The following is a 24,162-nucleotide window of genomic DNA, read 5'->3' as shown; positions in this document are numbered from 1 at the left end:
CACTCCATACATATATATGGGGAGGTACTAGCTCCAACTCGGTTTTACAGTGAAAACTGAAGGAACTTCAAAGCGGCAACAGGAAACAGACTGAGAAACCAGAGTAAAAGTTTCTCCTGCAACCCGTTCCCTTTGTGCTAGATGAACGAACGTCTCTCCACATGCTCAGTTCTGAGAGATATGTGTGTGTGAAAGCCGTCCTTCACCTAGCTTGTTGGGAACACAAAGTTTCTCTTCAGTTGCAAACTCCACTCCATGCATATATACGAGGAGGTACTAGCTCCAACTCGGTTTTACAGTGAAAACTGCAGGAACTTCAAACCGGCACTAGGAAACAGACTGAGAAACCAGAGTAAAAGTTTCTCCTGCAACCGGTTCCGTTTGTGCTAGATGTACGAACGTCTCTCCACATGCTCAGTTCTGAGAGATAAGTGTGTGTGAAAGCCGTTCTTCACCTAGCTTGTTGGAAACACAAAGTTTCTTTTCACTTGCAAACTCCACTCCATAGATATATACGGGGAGGTACTAGCTCCAACTCTGTTTTACAGTGAAAACTACAGGAAATTCCAACCGGCACTAGGAAAGAGACTTAGAATCCAGAGTAAAAATTTCTCCTGCAACCCGTTCCCTTTGTGCTAGATGAACGAACGTCTCTCCACATGCTCAGTTCTGAGAGATAAGTGTGTGTGAAAGCCGACCTTCACCGAGCTTGTTGTGAACACAAAGTTTCTTTTCACTTGCAAACTCCACTCCATACATATATATGGGGAGGTACTAGCTCCAACTCGGTTTTACAGTGAAAACTGCAGGAACTTCAAACTGGAACTAGGAAACAGACTGAGAAACCAGAGTAAAAGTTTCTACTGCAACCGGTTCCGTTTGTGCTAGATGAACGAACGTCTCTCCACATGCTCAGTTCTGAGAGATAAGTGTGTGTGAAAGCCGTTCTTCACCTAGCTTGTTGGAAACACAAAGTTTCTTTTCACTTGCAAACTCCACTCCATAGATATATACAGGGAGGTACTACCTCCAACTCTGTTTTACAGTGAAAACTACAGGAAATTCCAACCGGCACTAGGAAAGAGACTTAGAATCCAGAGTAAAAATTTCTCCTGCAACCCGTTCCCTTTGTGCTAGATGAACGAACGTCTCTCCACATGCTCAGTTCTGAGAGATAAGTGTGTGTGAAAGCCGACCTTCACCGAGCTTGTTGGGAACACAAAGTTTCTTTTCACTTGCAAACTCCACTCCATACATATATATTGGGAGGTACTAGCTCCAACTCGGTTTTACAGTGAAAACTGCAGGAACTTCAAACTGGAACTAGGAAACAGACTGAGAAACCAGAGTAAAAGTTTCTCCTGCAAACTGTTCCCTTTGTGCTAGATGAACGAAAGTCTCTCCACATGCTCAGTTCTGAGAGATAAATGTGTGTGAATGCCGTCCTACACCTAGCTTGTTTTGAACACAAAGTTTCTTTTCAGTTGCAAAGTCCACTCAATACATATATATGGGGAGGTACTAGCACCAACTCGGTTTTACAGTGAAAAGTGCAGGAACTTCAAACCTGCACTAGGAAACAGACTGAGAAACCAGAGTAAAAGTTTCACATGCAACCCGTTCCCTTTGTGCTAGATGAACGAACGTCTCTCCACATGCTCAGTTCTGAGAGATAAGTGTGTGTGAAAGCCGTCCTTCACCTAGCTTGTTGGGAACACAAAGTTTCTTTTCAGTTGCAAACTCCAATCCATACATATATATGGGGAGGTACTAGCTCCAACTCGGTTTTACAGTGAAAACTGCAGGAACTTCAAACCCTCACTAGGAAACAGACTGAGAATCTAGAGTAAAAGTTTCTCCTGCAACCCGTTCCCTTTGTGCTAGATGAACGAACGTCTCTCCACATGCTCAGTTCTGAGAAATAAGTGTGTGTGAAAGCCGTCCTTCACCTAGCTTGTTGGGAACCCAAAGTTTCTTTTCACTTGCAAACTCCACTCCATACATATATATGGGGAGGTACTAGCTCCAACTTTGTTTACAGTGACAACTGCAGGAACTTCAAACCAGCACTAGGAAAGAGATTGAGAAACCAGAGTAAAAGTTTCCCCTGCAACCCGTTAAATTTGTGCTAGATGAACGAACGTCTCTCCACATGCTCAGTTCTGAGAGATAAGTGTGTGTGAAAGCCGTCCTTCACCTAGCTTGTTGGGAACACAAAGTTTCTTTTCACTTTCAAACTCCAATCCTTACATATATACGGGGAGGTACTAGCTCCCATTCAGTTTTACAGTGAAAACTGCAGGAACTTCCAACCGGCACTAGGAAACATACTGAGAATCCAGAGAAAAATTTCTCCTGCAACCCGTTCCATTTGTGGTAGATGAACGAACGTCTCTCCACATGCTCAGTTCTGAGAGATAAGTGTGTGTGAAAGCCGTCCTTCACCTAGCTTGTTGGGAACACAAAGTTTCTTTTCAGTTGCAAACTCCACTCCATACATATATATGGGGAGGTACTAGCTCCAACTCGGTTTTACAGTGAAAACTGCAGGAACTTCAAACCGGCACTAGGAAAGAGACTGAGAAAACAGAGTAAAAGTTTCTCCTGCAACCCGTTCCCTTTGTGCTAGATGAACGAACGTCTCTCCACATGCTCAGTTCTGAGAGATAAGTGTGTGTGAAAGCCGTCCTTCACCTAGCTTGTTGGGAACACAAAGTTTCTTTTCACTTTCAAACTCCAATCCTTTCATATATATGGGGAGATACTAGCTCCCATTCAGTTTTACAGTGAAAACTGCAGGAACTTCCAACCGGCACTAGGAAACAGCCTGAGTATCCAGAGAAAATTTTCTCCTGCAACCCGTTCCATTTGTGGTAGATGAACGAACGTCTCTCCACATGCTCAGTTCTGAGAGATAAGTGTGTGTGAAAGCCGTCCTAAACCTAGCTTGTTGGGAACACAAAGTTTCTTTTCAGTTGTAAACTCCACTCCATAAATATATAACGGGAGGTACTAGTTCCAACTCGGGTTTACAGTGAAACCTGCAGGAACTTCAAACCGGCACTAGGAAACAGAATGAGAAACCAGAGAAAAAGTTTCTCCTGCAACCCGTTCCATTTGTGCTAGATGAACGAACGTCCTTCCACATGCTCAGTTCTGAGAGATAAGTGTGTGTGAAAGTCGTCCTTCAACTAGCTTGTTGGGAACACAAAGTTGGTTTTCAGTTGCAAACTCCACTCGATACATATATATGGGGAGGTACTAGCTCCAACTCGGTTTTACAGTGAAAACTGCAGGAACTTCAAACCGGCACTAGGAAACAGACTGAGAAACCAGAGTAAAAGTTTCTCCTGCAACCTGTTTTCTTTGTGCTAGATGAACGAACGTCTCTCCACATGCTCGGTTCTGAGAGATAAATGTGTGTGAATGCCGTCCTTCAGCTTGCTTGTTTTGAACACAAAGTTTCTTTTCAGTTGCAAACTCCACTCCATACATATATATGGGGAGGTACTATCTCCAACTCGGTTTTACAGTGAAAACTGCAGGAACTTCAAACCGGCACTAGGAAACAGACTGAGAATCCAGAGTAAAAGTTTCTCCTGCAACCTGTTCCCTTTGTGCTAGATGAACGAACGTCTCTCCACATGCTCAGTTCTGAGAGATAAGTGTGTGTGAAAGCCGACCTTCAACTAGCTTGTTGGGAACACAAATTTTCTTTTCAGTTGCAAAATCCACTCCATACATATATACGGGGTGGTACTAGCTCCAACTCGGTTTTACAGTGAAAACTGCAGGAACATCAAACCGGCACTAGGAAACAGACTGAGAATCCAGAGTAAAAGTTTCTCCTGCAACCCGTTCCCTTTGTGCTAGAGGAACGAACGTCTCTCCACATGCTCATATCTGAGAGATAAGTGTGTGTGAAAGCCGTCCTTCTAATAGCTTGTTGGGAACACAAAGTTTCTTTTCACTTGCAAACTCCACTCCATACATATATATGGGGAGGTACTAGCTCCAACTCGGTTTTACAGTGAAAACTGCAGGAACTTCAAACCGGCACTAGGAAACTGAGAAACCAGAGTTAAAGTTTCTCCATCAACCCGTTCCATTTATGCTAGACGAACGAACGTCTCTCCACATGCTCAGTTCTGAGAGATATGTGTGTGTGAAAGTCGTTCTTCAACTAGCTTGTTGGGAACACAAAGTTTGTTTTCAGTTGCAAACTCCACTCGATACATATATATGGGGAGGTACTAGCTCCAACTCGGTTTTACAGTGAAAACTGCAGGAACTTCAAACCGGCACTAGGAAAGAGACTGAGAAACCAGAGTAAAAGTTTCTCCTGCAACCCGTTCCCTTTGTGCTAGATGAACGAACGTCTCTCCACATGCTCAGTTCTGAGAGATAAGTGTGTGTGAAAGCCGTCCTTCACCTAGCTTGTTGGGAACACAAAGTTTCTTTTAAGTTGTAAACTCCACTCCATACATATATAACGGGAGGTACTAGCTCCAACTCGTGTTTACAGTGAAACCTGCAGGAACTTCAAACCGGCACTAGGAAACAGACTGAGAAACCAGAGTAAAATTTTCTCCTGCCACCCGTTCCATTTGTGCTAGATGAACGAACGTCTCTCCACATGCTCAGTTCTGAGAGATAAGTGTGTGTGAAAGTCGTACTTCAACTAGCTTTTTGGGAACACAAAGTTTGTTTTCAGTTGCAAACTCCACTCGATACATATATATGGGGAGGTACTAGCTCCAACTCTGTTTTACAGTGAAAACTGCAGGAACTTCAAACCGGCACTAGGAAACAGACTGAGAAACCAGAGTAAAAGTTTCTCCTGCAACCTGTTTTCTTTGTGCTAGATGAACGAACGTCTCTCCACATGCTCAGTTTTGAGAGATAAATGTGTGTGAATGCCGTACTTCAGCTTGCTTGTTTTGAACACAAAGTTTCTTTTCAGTTGCAAACTCCACTCCATACATATATATGGGGAGGTACTAGCTCCAACTCGGTTTTACAGTGAAAACTGCAGGAACTTCAAACCGGCACTAGGAAACAGACTGAGAAACCAGAGTAAAAGTTTCTCCTGCAACCTGTTCCCTTTGTGCTAGATGAACGAACGTCTCTCCACATGCTCAGTTCTGAGAAATAAGTGTGTGTGAAAGCCGTCCTTCACTTAGCTTGTTGGGAACACAAAGTTTCTTTTCACTTGCAAACTCCACTCCATACATATATATGGGGAGGTACCAGCTCCAACTCGGTTTTACAGTGAAAACTGCAGGAACTTCAAAGCGGCAACAGGAAACAGACTGAGAAACAAGAGTAAAAGTTTCTCCTGCAACCCGTTCCCTTTGTGCTAGAGGAACGAACGTCTATCCTCATGCTCAGTTCTGAGAGATAAGTGTGTGTGAAAGCCGTCCTTCTCCTAGCTTTTTGGGAACACAAAGTTTCTTTTCACTTGCAAACTCCACTCCATACATATATATGGGGAGGTACTAGCTCCAACTCGGTTTTACAGTGAAAACTTCAGGAACATCAAAGCGGCACGAGGAAACAGACTGAGAATGCAGAGTAAAAGTTTCTGTTGCAACCCGTTCCCTTTGTGCTAGATGAACGAACGTCTCCCCACATGCTCAGTTCTGAGAGATATGTGTGTGTGAAAGCCGTCATTCATCTAGCATGTTGGGAACACAAAGTTTCTTTTCAGTTGCAAACCTCACTCCATATATATACATGGGGAGGTACAAATTGCAACTCTGTTTTACAGTGAAAACTGCAGGAACTTCAAACCGGCACTAGGAAACAGACTGAGAAACCAGAGTAAAACTTTCTCCTGCAACCCGTTCCCTTTGTGCTAGATGAACGAACGTCTCTCCACATGCTCAGTTCTGAGAGATAAGTGTGTGTGAAAGCCGTCCTTCACCTAGCTTGTTGGGAACACAAAGTTTCTTTTCACTTGCAAACTCCACTCCATACATATATATGGGGAGGTACTAGCTCCAACTCGGTTTTACAGTGAAAACTGCAGGAACTTCAAACCGGCACTAGGAAACAGACAGAGAAACCAGAGTAAAAGTTTCTCCTGCAAACCGTTCCATTTGTGCTAGATGAACGAACGTCTCTCCACATGCTCAGTTCTGACAGATAAGTGTGTGTGAAAGCCGTCCTTCAATTGGCTTGTTGGGAACACAAAGTTTGTTTTCAGTTGCAAACTCCATTCCATACATATATAAGGGGAGGTACAAGCTCCAACTCGGTTTTACAGTGAAAACTGCAGGAACTTCAAAACGGCACTAGGAAAGAGATTGAGAAACCAGAGTAAAATTTCTACTGTAACCCGTTCCCTTTCTGCTAGATGAACGAACGTCTCTCCACATGCTCAGATCTGAGAGATAAGTGTGTGTGAAAGCCGTACTTCACCTAGCTTGTTGGGAACACAAAGTTTCCATTCACTTGCCAACTCCACTCCATACATATATATGGGGAGGTTCTAGCTCCAACTCGGTTTTACAGTGAAAACTGCAGGAACTTCAAAGCGGCAACAGGAAACAGACTGAGAAACCAGAGTAAATGTTTCTCCTGCAACACTTTTCCATTGTGCTAGATGAACGAACGTCTCTCCACATGCTCAGTTCTGAGAGATAAGTGTGTGTGAAAGCAGTCCTTCACCTAGCTTGTTGGAACACAAAGTTTCTTTTCACTTGCAAACTCCACTCCATACATATATATGGGGAGGTACTACCTCCAACTCGGTTTTAAAGTGAAAACTGCAGGAACTTCAATGCGGCAACAGGAAACAGACTGAGAAACAAGAGTAAAAGTTTCTCCTGCAAACCGTTCCCTTTGTGCTAGATGAACGAACGTCTCTCCACATGCTCAGTTCTGAGAGATAAATGTGTGTGAATGCCGTCCTTCAGCTTGCTTGTTTTGAACACAAAGTTTCTTTTCAGTTGCAAACTCCACTCCATACATATATATGGGGAGGTACTAACTCCAACTCGGTTTTACAGTGAAAACTTCAGGAACATCAAAGCGGCACGAGGAAACAGACTGAGAATGCAGAGTAAAAGTTTCTGTTGCAACCCGTTCCCTTTGTGCTAGATGAACGAACGTCTCCCCACATGCTCAGTTCTGAGAGATATGTGTGTGTGAAAGCCGTCATTCATCTAGCATGTTGGGAACACAAAGTTTCTTTTCAGTTGCAAACTTCACTCCATATATATACATGGGGAGGTACAAACTGCAACTCTGTTTTACAGTGAAAACTGCAGGAACTTCAAACCGGCACTAGGAAACAGACTGAGAAACCAGAGTAAAACTTTCTCCTGCAACCCGTTCCCTTTGTGCTAGATGAACGAACGTCTCTCCACATGCTCAGTTCTGAGAGATAAGTGTGTGTGAAAGCAGTCCTTCACCTAGCTTGTTGGAACACAAAGTTTCTTTTCACTTGCAAACTCCACTCCATACATATATATGGGGAGGTACTAGCTCCAACTCGGTTTTACAGTGAAAACTGCAGGAACTTCAAACCGGCACTAGGAAACAGACAGAGAAACCAGAGTAAAAGTTTCTCCTGCAAACCGTTCCATTTGTGCTAGATGAACGAACGTCTCTCCACATGCTCAGTTCTGAGAGATAAGTGTGTGTGAAAGCCGTCCTTCAATTGGCTTGTTGGGAACACAAAGTTTGTTTTCAGTTGCAAACTCCATTCCATACATATATAAGGGGAGGTACAAGCTCCAACTCGGTTTTACAGTGAAAACTGCAGGAACTTCAAAACGGCACTAGGAAAGAGATTGAGAAACCAGAGTAAAATTTCTACTGTAAAACGTTCCCTTTCTGCTAGATGAACGAACGTCTCTCCACATGCTCAGATCTGAGAGATAAGTGTGTGTGAAAGCCGTACTTCACCTAGCTTGTTGGGAACACAAAGTTTCCATTCACTTGCCAACTCCACTCCATACATATATATGGGGAGGTTCTAGCTCCAACTCGGTTTTACAGTGAAAACTGCAGGAACTTCAAAGCGGCAACAGGAAACAGACTGAGAAACCAGAGTAAATGTTTCTCCTGCAACACTTTTCCATTGTGCTAGATGAACGAACGTCTCACCACATGCTCAGTTCTGAGAGATAAGTGTGTGTGAAAGCAGTCCTTCACCTAGCTTGTTGGAACACAAAGTTTCTTTTCACTTGCAAACTCCACTCCATACATATATATGGGGAGGTACTACCTCCAACTCGGTTTTAAAGTGAAAACTGCAGGAACTTCAATGCGGCAACAGGAAACAGACTGAGAAACAAGAGTAAAAGTTTCTCCTGCAACCCGTTCCCTTTGTGCTAGATGAACGAACGTCTCTCCACATGCTCAGTTCTGAGAGATAAATGTGTGTGAATGCCGACCTTCAGCTTGCTTGTTTTGAACACAAAGTTTCTTTTCAGTTGCAAACTCCACTCCATACATATATATGGGGAGGTACTAGCTCCAACTCGGTTTTACAGTGAAAATTGCAGGAACTTCAAACCGGCACTAGGAAACAGACTGAGAAACCAGAGTAAAAGTTTCTCCTGCAACCTGTTCCCTTTGTGCTAGATGAACGAACGTCTCTCCACATGCTCAGTTCTGAGAAATAAGTGTGTGTGAAAGCCGTCCTTCACTTAGCTTGTTGGGAACACAAAGTTTCTTTTCACTTGCAAACTCCACTCCATACATATATATGGGGAGGTACCAGCTCCAACTCGGTTTTACAGTGAAAACTGCAGGAACTTCAAAGCGGCAACAGGAAACAGACTGAGAAACAAGAGTAAAAGTTTCTCCTGCAACCCGTTCCCTTTGTGCTAGAGGAACGAACGTCTCTCCTCAAGCTCAGTTCTGAGAGATAAGTGTGTGTGAAAGCCGTCCTTCTCCTAGCTTTTTGGGAACACAAAGTTTCTTTTCACTAGCAAACCACACTCCATACATATATATGGGGAGGTACTAGCTCCAACTCGGTTTTACAGTGAAAACTTCAGGAACATCAAAGCGGCACGAGGAAACAGACTGAGAATGCAGAGTAAAAGTTTCTGTTGCAACCCGTTCCCTTTGTGCTAGATGAACGAACGTCTCCCCACATGCTCAGTTCTGAGAGATATGTGTGTGTGAAAGCCGTCATTCATCTAGCATGTTGGGAACACAAAGTTTCTTTTCAGTTGCAAACTTCACTCCATATATATACATGGGGAGGTACAAACTGCAACTCTGTTTTACAGTGAAAACTGCAGGAACTTCAAACCGGCACTAGGAAACAGACTGAGAAACCAGAGTAAAACTTTCTCCTGCAACCCGTTCCCTTTGTGCTAGATGAACGAACGTCTCTCCACATGCTCAGTTCTGAGAGATAAGTGTGTGTGAAAGCCGTCCTTCACCTAGCTTGTTGGGAACACAAAGTTTCTTTTCACTTGCAAACTCCACTCCATACATATATATGGGGAGGTACTAGCTCCAACTCGGTTTTACAGTGAAAACTGCAGGAACTTCAAACCGGCACTAGGAAACAGACAGAGAAACCAGAGTAAAAGTTTCTCCTGCAAACCGTTCCATTTGTGCTAGATGAACGAACGTCTCTCCACATGCTCAGTTCTGAGAGATAAGTGTGTGTGAAAGCCGTCCTTCAATTGGCTTGTTGGGAACACAAAGTTTGTTTTCAGTTGCAAACTCCATTCCATACATATATAAGGGGAGGTACAAGCTCCAACTCGGTTTTACAGTGAAAACTGCAGGAACTTCAAAACGGCACTAGGAAAGAGATTGAGAAACCAGAGTAAAATTTCTACTGTAACCCGTTCCCTTTCTGCTAGATGAACGAACGTCTCTCCACATGCTCAGATCTGAGAGATAAGTGTGTGTGAAAGCCGTACTTCACCTAGCTTGTTGGGAACACAAAGTTTCCATTCACTTGCCAACTCCACTCCATACATATATATGGGGAGGTTCTAGCTCCAACTCGGTTTTACAGTGAAAACTGCAGGAACTTCAAAGCGGCAACAGGAAACAGACTGAGAAACCAGAGTAAATGTTTCTCCTGCAACACTTTTCCATTGTGCTAGATGAACGAACATCTCTCCACAAGCTCAGTTCTGAGAGATAAGTGTGTGTGAAAGCAGTCCTTCACCTAGCTTGTTGGAACACAAAGTTTCTTTTCACTTGCAAACTCCACTCCATACATATATATGGGGAGGTACTACCTCCAACTCGGTTTTAAAGTGAAAACTGCAGGAACTTCAATGCGGCAACAGGAAACAGACTGAGAAACAAGAGTAAAAGTTTCTCCTGCAACCCGTTCCCTTTGTGCTAGAGGAACGAACGTCTCTCCTCATGCTCAGTTCTGAGAGATAAGTGTGTGTGAAAGCCGTCCTTCTCGTAGCTTGTTGGGAACACAACGTTTCTTTTCACTTGCAAACTCCACTCCATACATATATATGGGTAGGTACTAGCTCCAACTCGGTTTTACAGTGAAAAATTCAGGAACATCAAAGCGGCACTAGGAAGCAGACTGAGAATGCAGAGTAAAAGTTTCTGTTGCAACCCGTTCCCTTTGTGCTAGATGAACGAACGTCTCCACACATGCTCAGTTCTGAGAGATATGTGTGTGTGAAAGCCGTCATTCATCTAGCATGTTGGGAATACAAAGTTTCTTTTCAGTTGCAAACTTCACTCCATACATATACATGGGGAGGTACAAACTGCAACTCTGTTTTAGAGTGAAAACTGCAGGAACTTCAAACCGGCACTAGGAAACAGACTGAGAAACCAGAGTAAAAGTTTCTCCTGCAAGCCGTTCCCTTTGTGCTAGATGAACGAACGTCTCTCCACATGCTCAGTTCTGAGAAATAAGTGTGTGTGAAAGCCGTCCTTCACCTAGCTTGTTGGGAACACAAATTTTCTTTTCACCTGCAAACTCCACTCCATACATATATAAGGGGAGGTACTAGCACCAATTCGGTTTTACAGTGAAAACTGCAGGAATTTCAAACGGGCACTAGGAAACAGACTGAGAAACCAGAGTAAAACTTTCTCCTGCAACCCGTTCCCTTTGTGCTAGATGAACGAACGTCTCTCCACATGCTCAGTTCTGAGAGATAAGTGTGTGTGAAAGCCGTCCTTCAATTGGCTTGTTGGGAACACAAAGTTTGTTTTCAGTTGCAAACTCCATTCCATACATATATAAGGGGAAGTACAAGCTCCAACTCGGTTTTACAGTGAAAACTGCAGGAACTTCAAACCGGCACTAGGAAAGAGATTGAGAAACCAGAGTAAAATATCTACTGTAACCCGTTCCCTTTCTGCTAGATGAACGAACGTCTCTCCAAATGCTCAAATCTGAGAGATAAGTGTGTGTGAAACCGTAATTCACCTAGCTTGTTGGGAACACAAAGTTTCCATTCATTTGCGAACTCCACTCCATACATATATATGGGGAGGTTCTAGCTCCAACTCGGTTTTACAGTGAAAACTGCAGGAACTTCAAAGCGGCAACAGGAAACAGACTGAGAAACCAGAGTAAATGTTTCTCCTGCAACACTTTTCCATTGTGCTAGATGAACGAAAGTCTCTCCACATGCTCAGTTCTGAGAGATAAGTGTGTGTGAAAGCAGTCCTTCACCTAGCTTGTTGGAACACAAAGTTTCTTTTCACTTGCAAACTCCACTCCATACATATATATGGGGAGGTACTAGCTCCAACTCGGTTTTAAAGTGAAAACTGCAGGAACTTCAATGCGGCAACAGGAAACAGACAGAGAAACCACAGTAAAAGTTTCTCCTGCAACCCGTTCCATTTGTGCTAGATGAACGAACGTCTCTCCACATGCTCAGTTCTGAGAGATAAGTGTGTGTGAAAGCCGTCCTTCACCTAGCTTGTTGTAAACACAAAGTTTCTTTTCAGTTGCAAACTCCACTCCATACATATATATGGGGAGGTACTAGCTCCAACACGGATTTACAGTGAAAACTGCAGGAACTTCAAACCGGAACTAGGAAACAGACTGAGAAACCAGAGTAAAAGCTTCTCTTGTAACCAGTTCCCTTTGTGCCAGATGAACGAACGTGTCTCCACATGCTCATTTCTGAGAGATATGTGTGTGTGAAAGCCGTACTTCACCTAGCTTGTGGGGAACACAAAGTTTCTTTTCAGTTGGAAACTCCAATCCATACATATAAATGGGGAGGTACTAGCTCCAACTCGGTTTTACAGTGAAAACTGCAGGAACTTCAAACCGACACTAGGAAACAGACTGAGAAACCAGAGTAAAAGTCTATACTGCAACCCGTTCCATTTGTGATAGATGAACGAACGTCTCTCCACATGCTCAGTTCTGAGAGATATGTGTGTGTGAAAGCCGTCCTTCACCTAGCATATTGGGAACACAAAGTTTCTTTTCACTTGCAAACTCCACTCCATACATATATATGGGGAGGTACTAGCTCCAACTCGGTTTTACAGTGAAAACTGCAGGAACTTCAAAGCGACAACAGGAAACAGACTGAGAAACCAGAGTAAAAGTTTCTCCTGCAACACGTTCCTTTTTTGCTAGATGAACGAACGTCTCTCCACATGCTCAGTTCTGAGAGATAAGTGTGTGTGAAAGCCGTCCTTCACCTAGCTTGTTGGGAACACAAAGTTTGTTTTCAGTTGCAAACTCCAATCCATACATATAAATGGGGAGGTACTAGCTAGAACTCGGTTTTACAGTGAAAACTGCAGGAACTTCAAACCGGCACTAGGAAACAGACTGAGAAACCAGAGTAAAAGTTTCTCCTGCAAACCGTTCCCTTTGTGCTAGATGAACGAACGTCTCTCCACATGCTCAGTTCTGAGAGATAAGTGTGTGTGAAAGCCGTCCTTCACCTAGCTTGTTGGGAACACAAAGTTTCTTTTCAGTTGCCAACTCCACTCCATACATATATATGGGGAGGTACTACTTCCAACTCGGTTTTACAGTGAAAACTGCAGGAACTTCCAACAGGCACTAGGAAACAGACTGAGAAACCAGAGTAAAAGTTACACCTGCAACCCGTTCCATTTGTGCTAGATGAACGAACGTCTCTCCACATGCTCAGTTCTGAGAGATAAGTGTGTGTGAAAGTCGTATTCAACTAGCTTGTTGGGAACACAAAGTTTGTTTTCAGTTGCAAACTCCACTCGATACATATATATGGTTAGGTACTAGCTCCAACTCTTTTTTACAGTGAAAACTGCAGGAACTTCAAACCATCACTAGGAAACAGACTGAGAAACCAGAGTAAAAGTTACTCCTGCATCCCGATCCCTTTGTGCTAGATGAACGAACGTCTCTCCACATGCTCAGTTCTGAGAGATAAGTGTGTGTGAAAGCCGTCCTTCACCTAGCTTGTTGGGAACACAAAGTTTCTTTTTAGTTGCAAACTCCACTCCATACATATATATGGGGAGGTACTAGCTCCAACTCTGTTTTACAGTGAAAACTGCAGGAACTTCAAACCGGCACTAGGAAACAGACTGAGAAACCAGAGTAAAAGTTTCTCCTGCAAACCGTTCCATTTGTGCTAGATGAACGAACGTCTCTCCACATGCTCAGTTCTGAGAGATAAGTGTGTGTGAAAGTCTTCCTTCAACTAGCTTGTTGGGAACACAAAGTTTGTTTTCAGTTGCAAACTCCAATCCATACATATAAATGGGGAGGTACTAGCTCCAACTCGGTTTTACAGTGAAAACTGCAGGAACTTCAAACCGACACTAGGAAAGAAACTGAGAAACCAGAGTAAAAGTTTATACTGCAACCCTTTCCATTAGTGCTAGATGAACGAAAGTCTCTCCACATGCTCAGTTCTGAGAGATAAGTGTGTGTGAAAGCCGTCCTTCACCTAGCTTGTTGTGAACACAAAGTTTCTTTTCAGTTGCAAACTCCACTCCATACATATATATGGGGAGGTACTAGCTCCAACTCGGTTTTACAGTGAAAACTGCAGGAACTTCTAACCGGCACTAGGAAACAGAGTGAGAAACCAGAGTAAAAGTTTCTCCTGCAACCCGTTCCATTTGTGCTAGATGAACAAACGTCTCTCCACATGCTCAGTTCTGAGAGATAAGTGTGTGTGAAAGTCATCCTTCAACTAGCTTGTTGGGAACACAAAGTTTGTTTTCAGTTGCAAACTCCACTCGATACATATATATGGGGAGGTACTAGCTCCAACTCGTTTTTACAGTGAAAACTGCAGGAACTTCAATCCCTCACTAGGAAACAGACTGAGAAACCAGAGTAAAAGTTTCTCCTGCAACCCGTTCCATTTTTGCTAGATGAACGAACGTCTCTCCACATGCTCATTTCTGAGAGATAAGTGTGTGTGTAAGTCTTCCTTCAACTAGCTTGTTGGGAACACAAAGTTTGTTTTCAGTTGCAAACTCCAATCCATAAATATAAATGGGTAGGTACAAGCTCCAACTCGTTTTTACAGTGAAAACTGCAGGAACTTCAAACCGACACTAGGAAACAGACTGAGAAACCAGAGTAAAAATTTATCCTGCAACGCGTTCCATTTGTGCTAGATGAACGAACGTCTCTCCACATGCTCAGTTCTGAGAGATAAGTGTGTGTGAAAGCCGTCCTTCACCTAGCTTGTTGTGAACACAAAGTTTCTTTTCACTTGCAAATTCCACTCCATACATATATATCGGGAGGTACTAGCTCCAACTCGGTTTTACAGGGAAAACTGCAGGAACTTCAAAGCGGCAACAGGAAACAGACTGAGAAACCAGAGTAAAAGTTTCTCCTGCAAACCGTTCCCTTTGTGCTAGATGAACGAACGTCTCTCCACATGCTCAGTTCTGAGAGATAAGTGTGTGTGAAAGCCGTCCTTCAACTAGCTTGTTGGGAACACAAAGTTTCTTTTCAGTTGCAAACTCCACTCCATACATATATATGGGTAGGTACTAGCTCCAACTCGGTTTTACAGTGAAAACTGCAGGAACTTCAAACCGGCACTAGGAAACAGACAGAGTAACCAGAGTAAAAGTTTCTCCTTCAACCCGTTCCCTTTGTGCTAGATGAACGAACGTCTCTCCACATGCTCAGTTCTGAGAGATAAGTGTGTGTGAAAGCAGTCCTTCACCTAGCTTGTTGGGAACACAAAGTTTCTTTTCAGTTGCAAACTCCACTCCATACATATATATGGGGAGGTACTATCTCCAACTCGGTTTTACAGTGAAAACTGCAGGAACATCAAACCGGCACTAGGAAACAGACTGAGAAAACAGAGTAAAAGTTTCTCCTGCAACCCGTTCCCTTTGTGCTAGATGAACGAACATCTCTCTACATGCTCAGTTCTGAGAGATAAGTGTGTGTGAAAGCCGTCCTTCACCTAGCTTTTTGGGAACACAAAGTTTCTTTTCAGTTGCAAACTCCACTCCATACATATATATGGGGAGGTACTAGCTCCAACTCGGTTTTACAGTGAAAACTGCAGGAACTTCTAACCGGCACTAGGAAACAGAGTGAGAAACCAGAGTAAAAGTTTCTCCTGCAACCCGTTCCATTTGTGCTTGATGAACAAAAGTCTCTCCACATGCTCAGTTCTGAGAGATAAGTGTGTGTGAAAGTCATCCTTCAACTAGCTTGTTGGGAACACAAAGTTTGTTTTCAGTTGCAAACTCCACTCGATACATATATATGGGGAGGTACTAGCTCCAACTCGTTTTTACAGTGAAAACTGCAGGAACTTCAATCCCTCACTAGGAAACAGACTGAGAAACCAGAGTAAAAGTTTCTCCTGCAACCCGTTCCATTTTTGCTAGATGAACGAACGTCTCTCCACATGCTCATTTCTGAGAGATAAGTGTGTGTGTAAGTCGTCCTTCAACTAGCTTGTTGGGAACACAAAGTTTGTTTTCAGTTGCAAACTCCAATCCATAAATATAAATGGGTAGGTACTAGCTCCAACTCGTTTTTACAGTGAAAACTGCAGGAACTTCAAACCGACACTAGGAAACAGACTGAGAAACCAGAGTAAAAATTTATCCTGCAAACCGTTCCATTTGTGCTAGATGAACGAACGTCTCTCCACATGCTCAGTTCTGAGAGATAAGTGTGTGTGAAAGCCGTCCTTCACCTAGCTTGTTGTGAACACAAAGTTTCTTTTCACTGGCAAATTCCACTCCATACATATATATGGGGACGTACTAGCTCCAACTCGGTTTTACAGTGAAAACTGCAGGAACTTCAAACCGGCACTAGGAAACAGACTGAAAACCAGAGTAAAAGTTTGTCCTGCAAACTGTTCCCTTTGTGCTAGATGAATGAACGTCTCTCCACATGCTCAGTTCTGAGAAATAAGTGTGTGTGAAAGCCGTCCTTCACCTAGCTTGTTGGGAACACAAAGTTTCTTTTCACTTGCAAACTCCACTCCATACATATATATGGGGAGGTACTAGCTCCAACTCGGTTTTAAAGTGAAACTTGCAGGAACTTCAAAACGGCACTAGGAAACAGACTGAGAAACCAGAGTAACAGTTTCTCTTGCAACCCGTTCCTTCTGTGCTAGATGAACGAACGTCTCTCCACATGCTCAGTTCTCAGAGATAAGTGTGTGTGAAAGCCGTCCTTCAATTGGCTTGTTGGGAACACAAAGTTTCTTTTCAGTTGCAAACTCCATTCCATACATATATATGGGGAGGTACAAGCTCCAACTCGGTTTTACAGTGAAAACTGCAGGAACTTCAAACCGGCACTAGGAAAGAGATTGAGAAACCAGAGTAAAATTTCTACTGTAACCCGTTCCCTTTCTGCTAGATGAACGAACGTCTCTCCACATGCTCAGATCTGAGAGATAAGTGTGTGTGAAAGCCGTACTTCACCTAGCTTGTTGGGAACACATAGTTTCCATTCACTTGCCAACTCCACTCCATAAATATATATGGGGAGGTTCTAGCTCCAACTAGTTTTTACAGTGAAAACAGCAGGAACTTCAAAGCGGCACCAGGAAACAGACTGAGAAACCAGAGTAAATGTTTCTCCTGCAACACTTTTCCATTGTGCTAGATGAACGAACGTCTCTCCACATGCTCAGTTCTGAGAGATAAGTGTGTGTGAAACAGTCCTTCACCTAGCTTGTTGGAACACAAAGTTTCTTTTCACTTGCAAAATCCACTCCATACATATATATGGGGATGTACTAGCTCCAACTCGGTTTTAAAGTGAAAACGGCAGGAACTTCAATGCGGCAACAGGAAACAGACTGAGAAACCACAGTAAAAGTTTCTCCTGCAACCCGTTCCCTTTGTTCTAGATGAACGAACGTCTCTCCACATGCTCAGTTCTGAGAGATATATGTGTGTGAAAGCCGTACTTCACCTAGTTTGTGGGGAACACAAAGTTTCTTTTCAGTTGCAAACTCCAATCCATACATATAAATGGGGAGGTACTAGCTCCAACTCGTTTTTACAGTGAAAACTGCAGGAATTTCAAACCGGCACTAGGAAACAGACTGAGAAACCAGAGTAAAAGTTTCTCCTGCAACCCGTTCCCTTTGTGCTAGATGAACGCACGTCTCTCCACATGCTCAGTTCTGAGAGATAAGTGTGTGTGAAAGCCGTCCTTCACCTAGCTTGTTGGGAACACAAAGTTTGTTTTCAGTTGCAAACTCCAATCCATACATATAAATGGGGAGGTACTAGCTCCAACTCGGTTTTACAGTGAAAACTGCAGGAACTTCAAACCGACACTAGGAAAGAGACTGAGAAACCAGAGTAAAAGTTTCTCCTGCAACCCGTTCCCTTTGTGCTAGATGAACGAACGTCTCTCCACATGCTCAGTTCTGAGAGATAAGTGTGTGTGAAAGCCGTCCTTCACCTAGCTTGTTGGGAACACAAAGTTTCTTTTCAGTTGCAAACTCCACTCCATACATTTATACGGGGAGGTACTAGCTCCAACTCGGTTTTACAGTGAAAACTGCAGGAACTTCAAACCGGCACTAGGAAACAGACTGAGAAACCAGAGTAAAAGTTTCTCCTTCAACCCGTTCCCTTTGTGCTAGATGAACGAACGTCTCTCCACATGCTCAGTTCTGAGAGATAAGTGTGTGTGAAAGCCGTCCTTCACCTAGCTTGTTGGGAACACAAAGTTTCTTTTCAATTGCAAACTCCACTCCATACATATATATGGGGTGGTACTATCTCCAACTCGGTTTTACAGTGAAAACTGCAGGAACCTCATACCGGCACTAGGAAACAGACTGAGAAACCAGAGTAAAAGTTTCTCCTGCAACCCGTTCCCTTTGTGCAAGATGAACGAACGTCTCTCCACATGCTCAGTTCTGAGAGATAATTGTGTGTGAAAGCCGTCCTTCACCTAGCTTGTTGGGAACACAAAGTTTCTTTTCAGTTGCAAACTCCACTCCATACATATATATGGGGAGGTACTAGCTCCAACACTGTTTTACAGTGAAAACTGCAGGAACTTCAAACCGGCACTAGGAAACAGACTGAGAAACCAGAGTAAAAGTTACTCCTGCAACCCGTTCCATTTGTGCTAGATGAACGAACGTCTCTCCACATGCTCAGTTCTGAGAGATAAGTGTGTGTGAAAGTCGTATTCAACTAGCTTGTTGGGAACACAAAGTTTGTTTTCAGTTGCAAACTCCAATCCATACATATAAAGGGGAGGTACTAGTCCCAACTCGGTTTTACAGTGAAAACTGCAGGAACTTCAAACCGACACTAGGAAAGAGACTGAGAAACCAGAGTAAAAGTTTATCCTGCAACCCGTTCCATTTGTGCTAGATGAAAGAAAGTCTCTCCACATGCTCAGTTCTGAGAGATAAGTGTGTGTAAAAGCCGTCCTTCACCTAGCTTGTTGTGAACACAAAGTTTCTTTTCACTTACAAATCCCACTCCATACATATATATGGGGAGGTACTAGCTCCAACTCGGTTTTACAGTGAAAACTGCAGGAACTTCAAAGCGGCAACAGGAAACAGACTGAGAAACCAGAGTAAAAGTTTCTCCTGCAACCCGTTCCCTTTGTGCTAGATGAACGAACGTCTCTCCACATGCTCAGTTCTGAGAGATAAGTGTGTGTGAAAGCCGTCCTTCACCTAGCTTGTTTGGAACACAAAGTTTCTTTTCAGTTGCAAACTCCACTGCATACATATATACGGGGAGGTACTAGCTCCAACTCGGTTTTACAGTGAAAACTGCAGGAACTTCAAACCGGCACTAGGAAACAGACTGAGAAACCAGAGTAAAAGTTTCTCCTTCAACCCGTTCCCTTTTTGCTAGATGAACGAAAGTCTCTCCACATGCTCAGTTCTGAGAGATAAGTGTGTGTGAAAGCAGTCCTTCACCTAGCTTGTTGGGAACACAAAGTTTCTTTTCAGTTGCAAACTCCACTCCATACATATATATGGGTAGGTACTATCTCCAACTCGGTTTTACAGTGAAAACTGCAGGAACTTCAAAGCGGCAACAGGAAACAGATTGAGAAACCAGAGTAAAAGTTTCAACTGCAACCCGTTCCCTTTGTGCTAGATGAACGAACGTCTCTCCACATGCTCAGTTCTGAGAGATAAGTGTGTGTGAAAGCCGTACTTCACCTAGCTTGTTGGGAACACAAAGTTTCTTTTCAGTTGCAAACTCCACTCCATACATATATACGGGGAGATACTAGCTCAAACTCGGTTTTACAGTGAAAACTGCAGGAACTTCAAACCGGCACTAGGAAACAGACTGAGAAACCAGAGTAAAAGTTTCTCCTGCAACCCGTTCCATTTGTGCTAGATGAACGAACGTCTCTCCACATGCTCAGTTCTGAGAGATAAGTGTGTGTGAAAGTCGTCCTTCAATTAGCTTGTTGGGAACACAAAGTTTGTTTTCAGTTGAAAACTCCACTCGATACATATATATGGGGAGGTACTAGCTCCAACTCGTTTTTACAGTGATAAATGCAGGAACTTCAATCACTCACAAAGAAACAGACTGAGAAACCAGAGTAAAAGTTTCTCCTGCAACCCGTTCCCTTTGTGCTAGATGAACGAACGTCTCTCCACATGCTCAGTTCTGAGAGATAAATGTGTGTGAATGCCGTCCTTCACCTAGCTTGTTTTGAACACAAACTTTCTTTTCAGTTGCAAACTCCACTCCATACATATATATGGGGAGGTACTAGCTCCAACTCGGTTTTACATTGAAAACTGCAGGAACATCAAAGCGGCACTAGGAAACAGACTGAGAAAGCAGAGTAAAAGTTTCTGTTGCAACCCGTTCCTTTTGTGCTAGATGAACGAACGTCTCTCAACATGCTTAGTTCTGAGAGATATGTGTGTGTGAAAGCCGTCCTTCACCTAGCATGTTGGGAACGCAAAGTTTCTTTTCAGTTGCAAACTCCACTCCATACATATATATGGGGAGGTACAAGCTGCAACCCGGTTTTACAGTGAAAACAGCAGGAACTTCAAACCGGCACTAGGAAACAGACTGAGAAACTAGAGTAAAAGTTTCTCCTGCAAGCCGTTCCATTTGTGCTAGATGAACGAACGTCTCTCCACATGCTCAGTTCTGAGAAATAAGTGTGTGTGAAAGCCGTCCTTCACCTAGCTTGTTGGGAACACAAAGTTTCTTTTCACTTGCAAACTCCACTCCATACAACTATATGGGGAGGTACTAGCTCCAACTCGATTTTACAGTGAAACCTGCAGGAACTTCAAAACGGCACTAGGAAACAGACTGAGAAACCAGAGTAAAAGTTTTTCCTGCAACCTGTTCCATTTGTGCTAGATGAACGAACGTCTCTCCACATGCTCAGTTCTGAGAGTTAAGTGTGTGTGAAAGTCGTCCTTCAACTAGCTTGTTGGGAACACAAAGTTTGTTTTCAGTTGAAAACTCCACTCGATACATATATATGGGGAGGTACTAGCTCCAACTCGTTTTTACAGTGATAAATGCAGGAACTTCAATCCCTCACTAGGAAACAGACTGAGAAACCAGAGTAAAAGTTTCTACTGCAACCCGTTCCCTTTGTGCTAGATGAACGAACGTCTCTCCACATGCTCAGTTCTGAGAGATAAATGTGTGTGAATGCCGTCCATCACCTAGCTTGTTTTGAACACAAACTTTCTTTTCAGTTGCAAACTCCACTCCATACATATATATGGGGAGGTACTAGCTCCAACTCGGTTTTACATTGAAAACTGCAGGAACATCAAAGCGGCACTAGGAAACAGACTGAGAAAGCAGAGTAAAAGTTTCTGTTGCAACCCGTTCCTTTTGTGCTAGATGAACCAACGTCTCTCAACATGCTTAGTTCTGAGAGATATGTGTGTATGAAAGCCGTCCTTCACCTAGCTTGTTTGGAACACAAAGTTTCTTTTCAGTTGCAAACTCCACTGCATACATATATACGGGGAGGTACTAGCTCCAACTCGGTTTTACAGTGAAAACTGCAGGAACTTCAAACCGGCACTAGGAAACAGACTGAGAAACCAGAGTAAAAGTTTCTCCTTCAACCCGTTCCCTTTGTGCTAGATGAACGAAAGTCTCTCCACATGCTCAGTTCTGAGAGATAAGTGTGTGTGAAAGTAGTCCTTCACCTAGCTTGTTGGGAACACAAAGTTTCTTTTCAGTTGCAAACTCCACTCCATACATATATATGGGTAGGTACTATCTCCAACTCGGTTTTACAGTGAAAACTGCAGGAACTTCAAAGCGGCAACAGGAAACAGATTGAGAAACCAGAGTAAAAGTTTCAACTGCAACCCGTTCCCTTTGTGCTAGATGAACGAACGTCTCTCCACATGCTCAGTTCTGAGAGATAAGTGTGTGTGAAAGCCGTACTTCACCTAGCTTGTTGGGAACACAAAGTTTGTTTTCAGTTGAAAACTCCACTCGATACATATATATGGGGAGGTACTAGCTCCAACTCGTTTTTACAGTGATAAATGCAGGAACTTCAATCCCTCACAAAGAAACAGACTGAGAAACCAGAGTAAAAGTTTCTCCTGCAACCAGTTCCCTTTGTGCTAGATGAACGAACGTCTCTCCACATGCTCAGTTCTGAGAGATAAATGTGTGTGAATGCCGTCCTTCACCTAGCTTGTTTTGAACACAAACTTTCTTTTCAGTTGCAAACTCCACTCCATACATATATATGGGGAGGTACTAGCTCCAACTCGGTTTTACATTGAAAACTGCAGGAACATCAAAGCGGCACTAGGAAACAGACTGAGAAAGCAGAGTAAAAGTTTCTGTTGCAACCCGTTCCTTTTGTGCTAGATGAACGAACGTCTCTCAACATGCTTAGTTCTGAGAGATATGTGTGTGTGAAAGCCGTCCTTCACCTAGCATGTTGGGAACGCAAAGTTTCTTTTCAGTTGCAAACTCCACTCCATACATATATATGGGGAGGTACAAGCTGCAACCCGGTTTTACAGTGAAAACAGCAGGAACTTCAAACCGGCACTAGGAAACAGACTGAGAAACTAGAGTAAAAGTTTCTCCTGCAAGACGTTCCATTTGTGCTAGATGAACGAACGTCTCTCCACATGCTCAGTTCTGAGAAATAAGTGTGTGTGAAAGCCGTCCTTCACCTAGCTTGTTGGGAACACAAAGTTTCTTTTCACTTGCAAACTCCACTCCATACAACTATATGGGGAGGTACTAGCTCCAACTCGGTTTTACAGTGAAACCTGCAGGAATTTCAAAACGGCACTAGGAAACAGACTGAGAAACCAGAGTAAAAGTTTTTCCTGCAACCTGTTCCATTTGTGCTAGATGAACGAACTTCTCTCCACATGCTCAGTTCTGAGAGATAAGTGTGTGTGAAAGTCGTCCTTCAACTAGCTTGTTGGGAACACAAAGTTTGTTTTCAGTTGAAAACTCCACTCGATACATATATATGGGGAGGTACTAGCTCCAACTCGTTTTTACAGTGATAAATGCAGGAACTTCAATCCCTCACTAGGAAACAGACTGAGAAACCAGAGTAAAAGTTTCTACTGCAACCCGTTCCCTTTGTGCTAGATGAACGAACGTCTCTCCACATGCTCAGTTCTGAGAGATAAATGTGTGTGAATGCCGTCCTTCACCTAGCTTGTTTTGAACACAAACTTTCTTTTCAGTTGCAAACTCCACTCCATACATATATATGGGGAGGTACTAGCTCCAACTCGGTTTTACATTGAAAACTGCAGGAACATCAAAGCGGCACTAGGAAACAGACTGAGAAAGCAGAGTAAAAGTTTCTGTTGCAACCCGTTCCCTTTGTGCTAGATGAACGAACGTCTCCCAACATGCTTAGTTCTGAGAGATATGTGTGTGTGAAAGCCGTCCTTCACCTAGCATGTTGGGAACGCAAAGTTTCTTTTCAGTTGCAAACTCCACTCCATACATATATATGGGGAGGTACAAGCTGCAACCCGGTTTTACACTGAAAACAGCAGGAACTTCAAACCGGCACTAGGAAACAGACTGAGAAACTAGAGTAAAAGTTTCTACTGCAAGCCGTTCCCTTTGTGCTAGATGAACGAACGTCTCTCCACATGCTCATTTCTGAGAAATAAGTGTGTGTGAAAGCCGTCCTTCACCTAGCTTGTTGGGAACACAAAGTTTCTTTTCACTTGCAAACTCCACTCCATACAACTATATGGGGAGGTACTAGCTCCAACTCGGTTTTACAGTGAAACCTGCAGGAACTTCAAAACGGCACTAGGAAACAGACTGAGAAACTAGAGTAATAGTTTCTCCTGCAACCCGTTCCCTTTGTGCTAGATGAACGAACGTCTCTCCACATGCTCAGTTCTGAGAGATAAGTGTGTGTGAAAGCCTTCCTTCACTTGGCTTGTTGGGAACACAAAGTTTCTTTTCAGTTGCAAACTCCATTCCATACATATATATGGGGAGGTACAAGCTCCAACTCGGTTTTACAGTGAAAACTGCAGGAACTTCAAACAGGCACTAGGAAAGAGACTGAGATACCAGTGTAAAAGTTTCTCCTGTAACACTTTCCCTTTGTGCTAGATGAACGAACGTCTCTCCTCATGCTCAGTTCTGAGAGATAAGTTTGTGTGAAAGCCGTCCTTCACCTAGCTTGTTGGGAACACAAAGTTTCTTTTCACTTGCCAACTCCACTCCATACATATATATGGGGAGGTACTATCT

This window comes from Camelus dromedarius, unplaced genomic scaffold, assembly GCF_036321535.1.
Source record: "Camelus dromedarius isolate mCamDro1 unplaced genomic scaffold, mCamDro1.pat HAP1_SCAFFOLD_140, whole genome shotgun sequence".
NCBI lineage: Eukaryota > Metazoa > Chordata > Mammalia > Artiodactyla > Camelidae > Camelus > Camelus dromedarius.
This window is presented reverse-complemented; position numbering follows the sequence as displayed.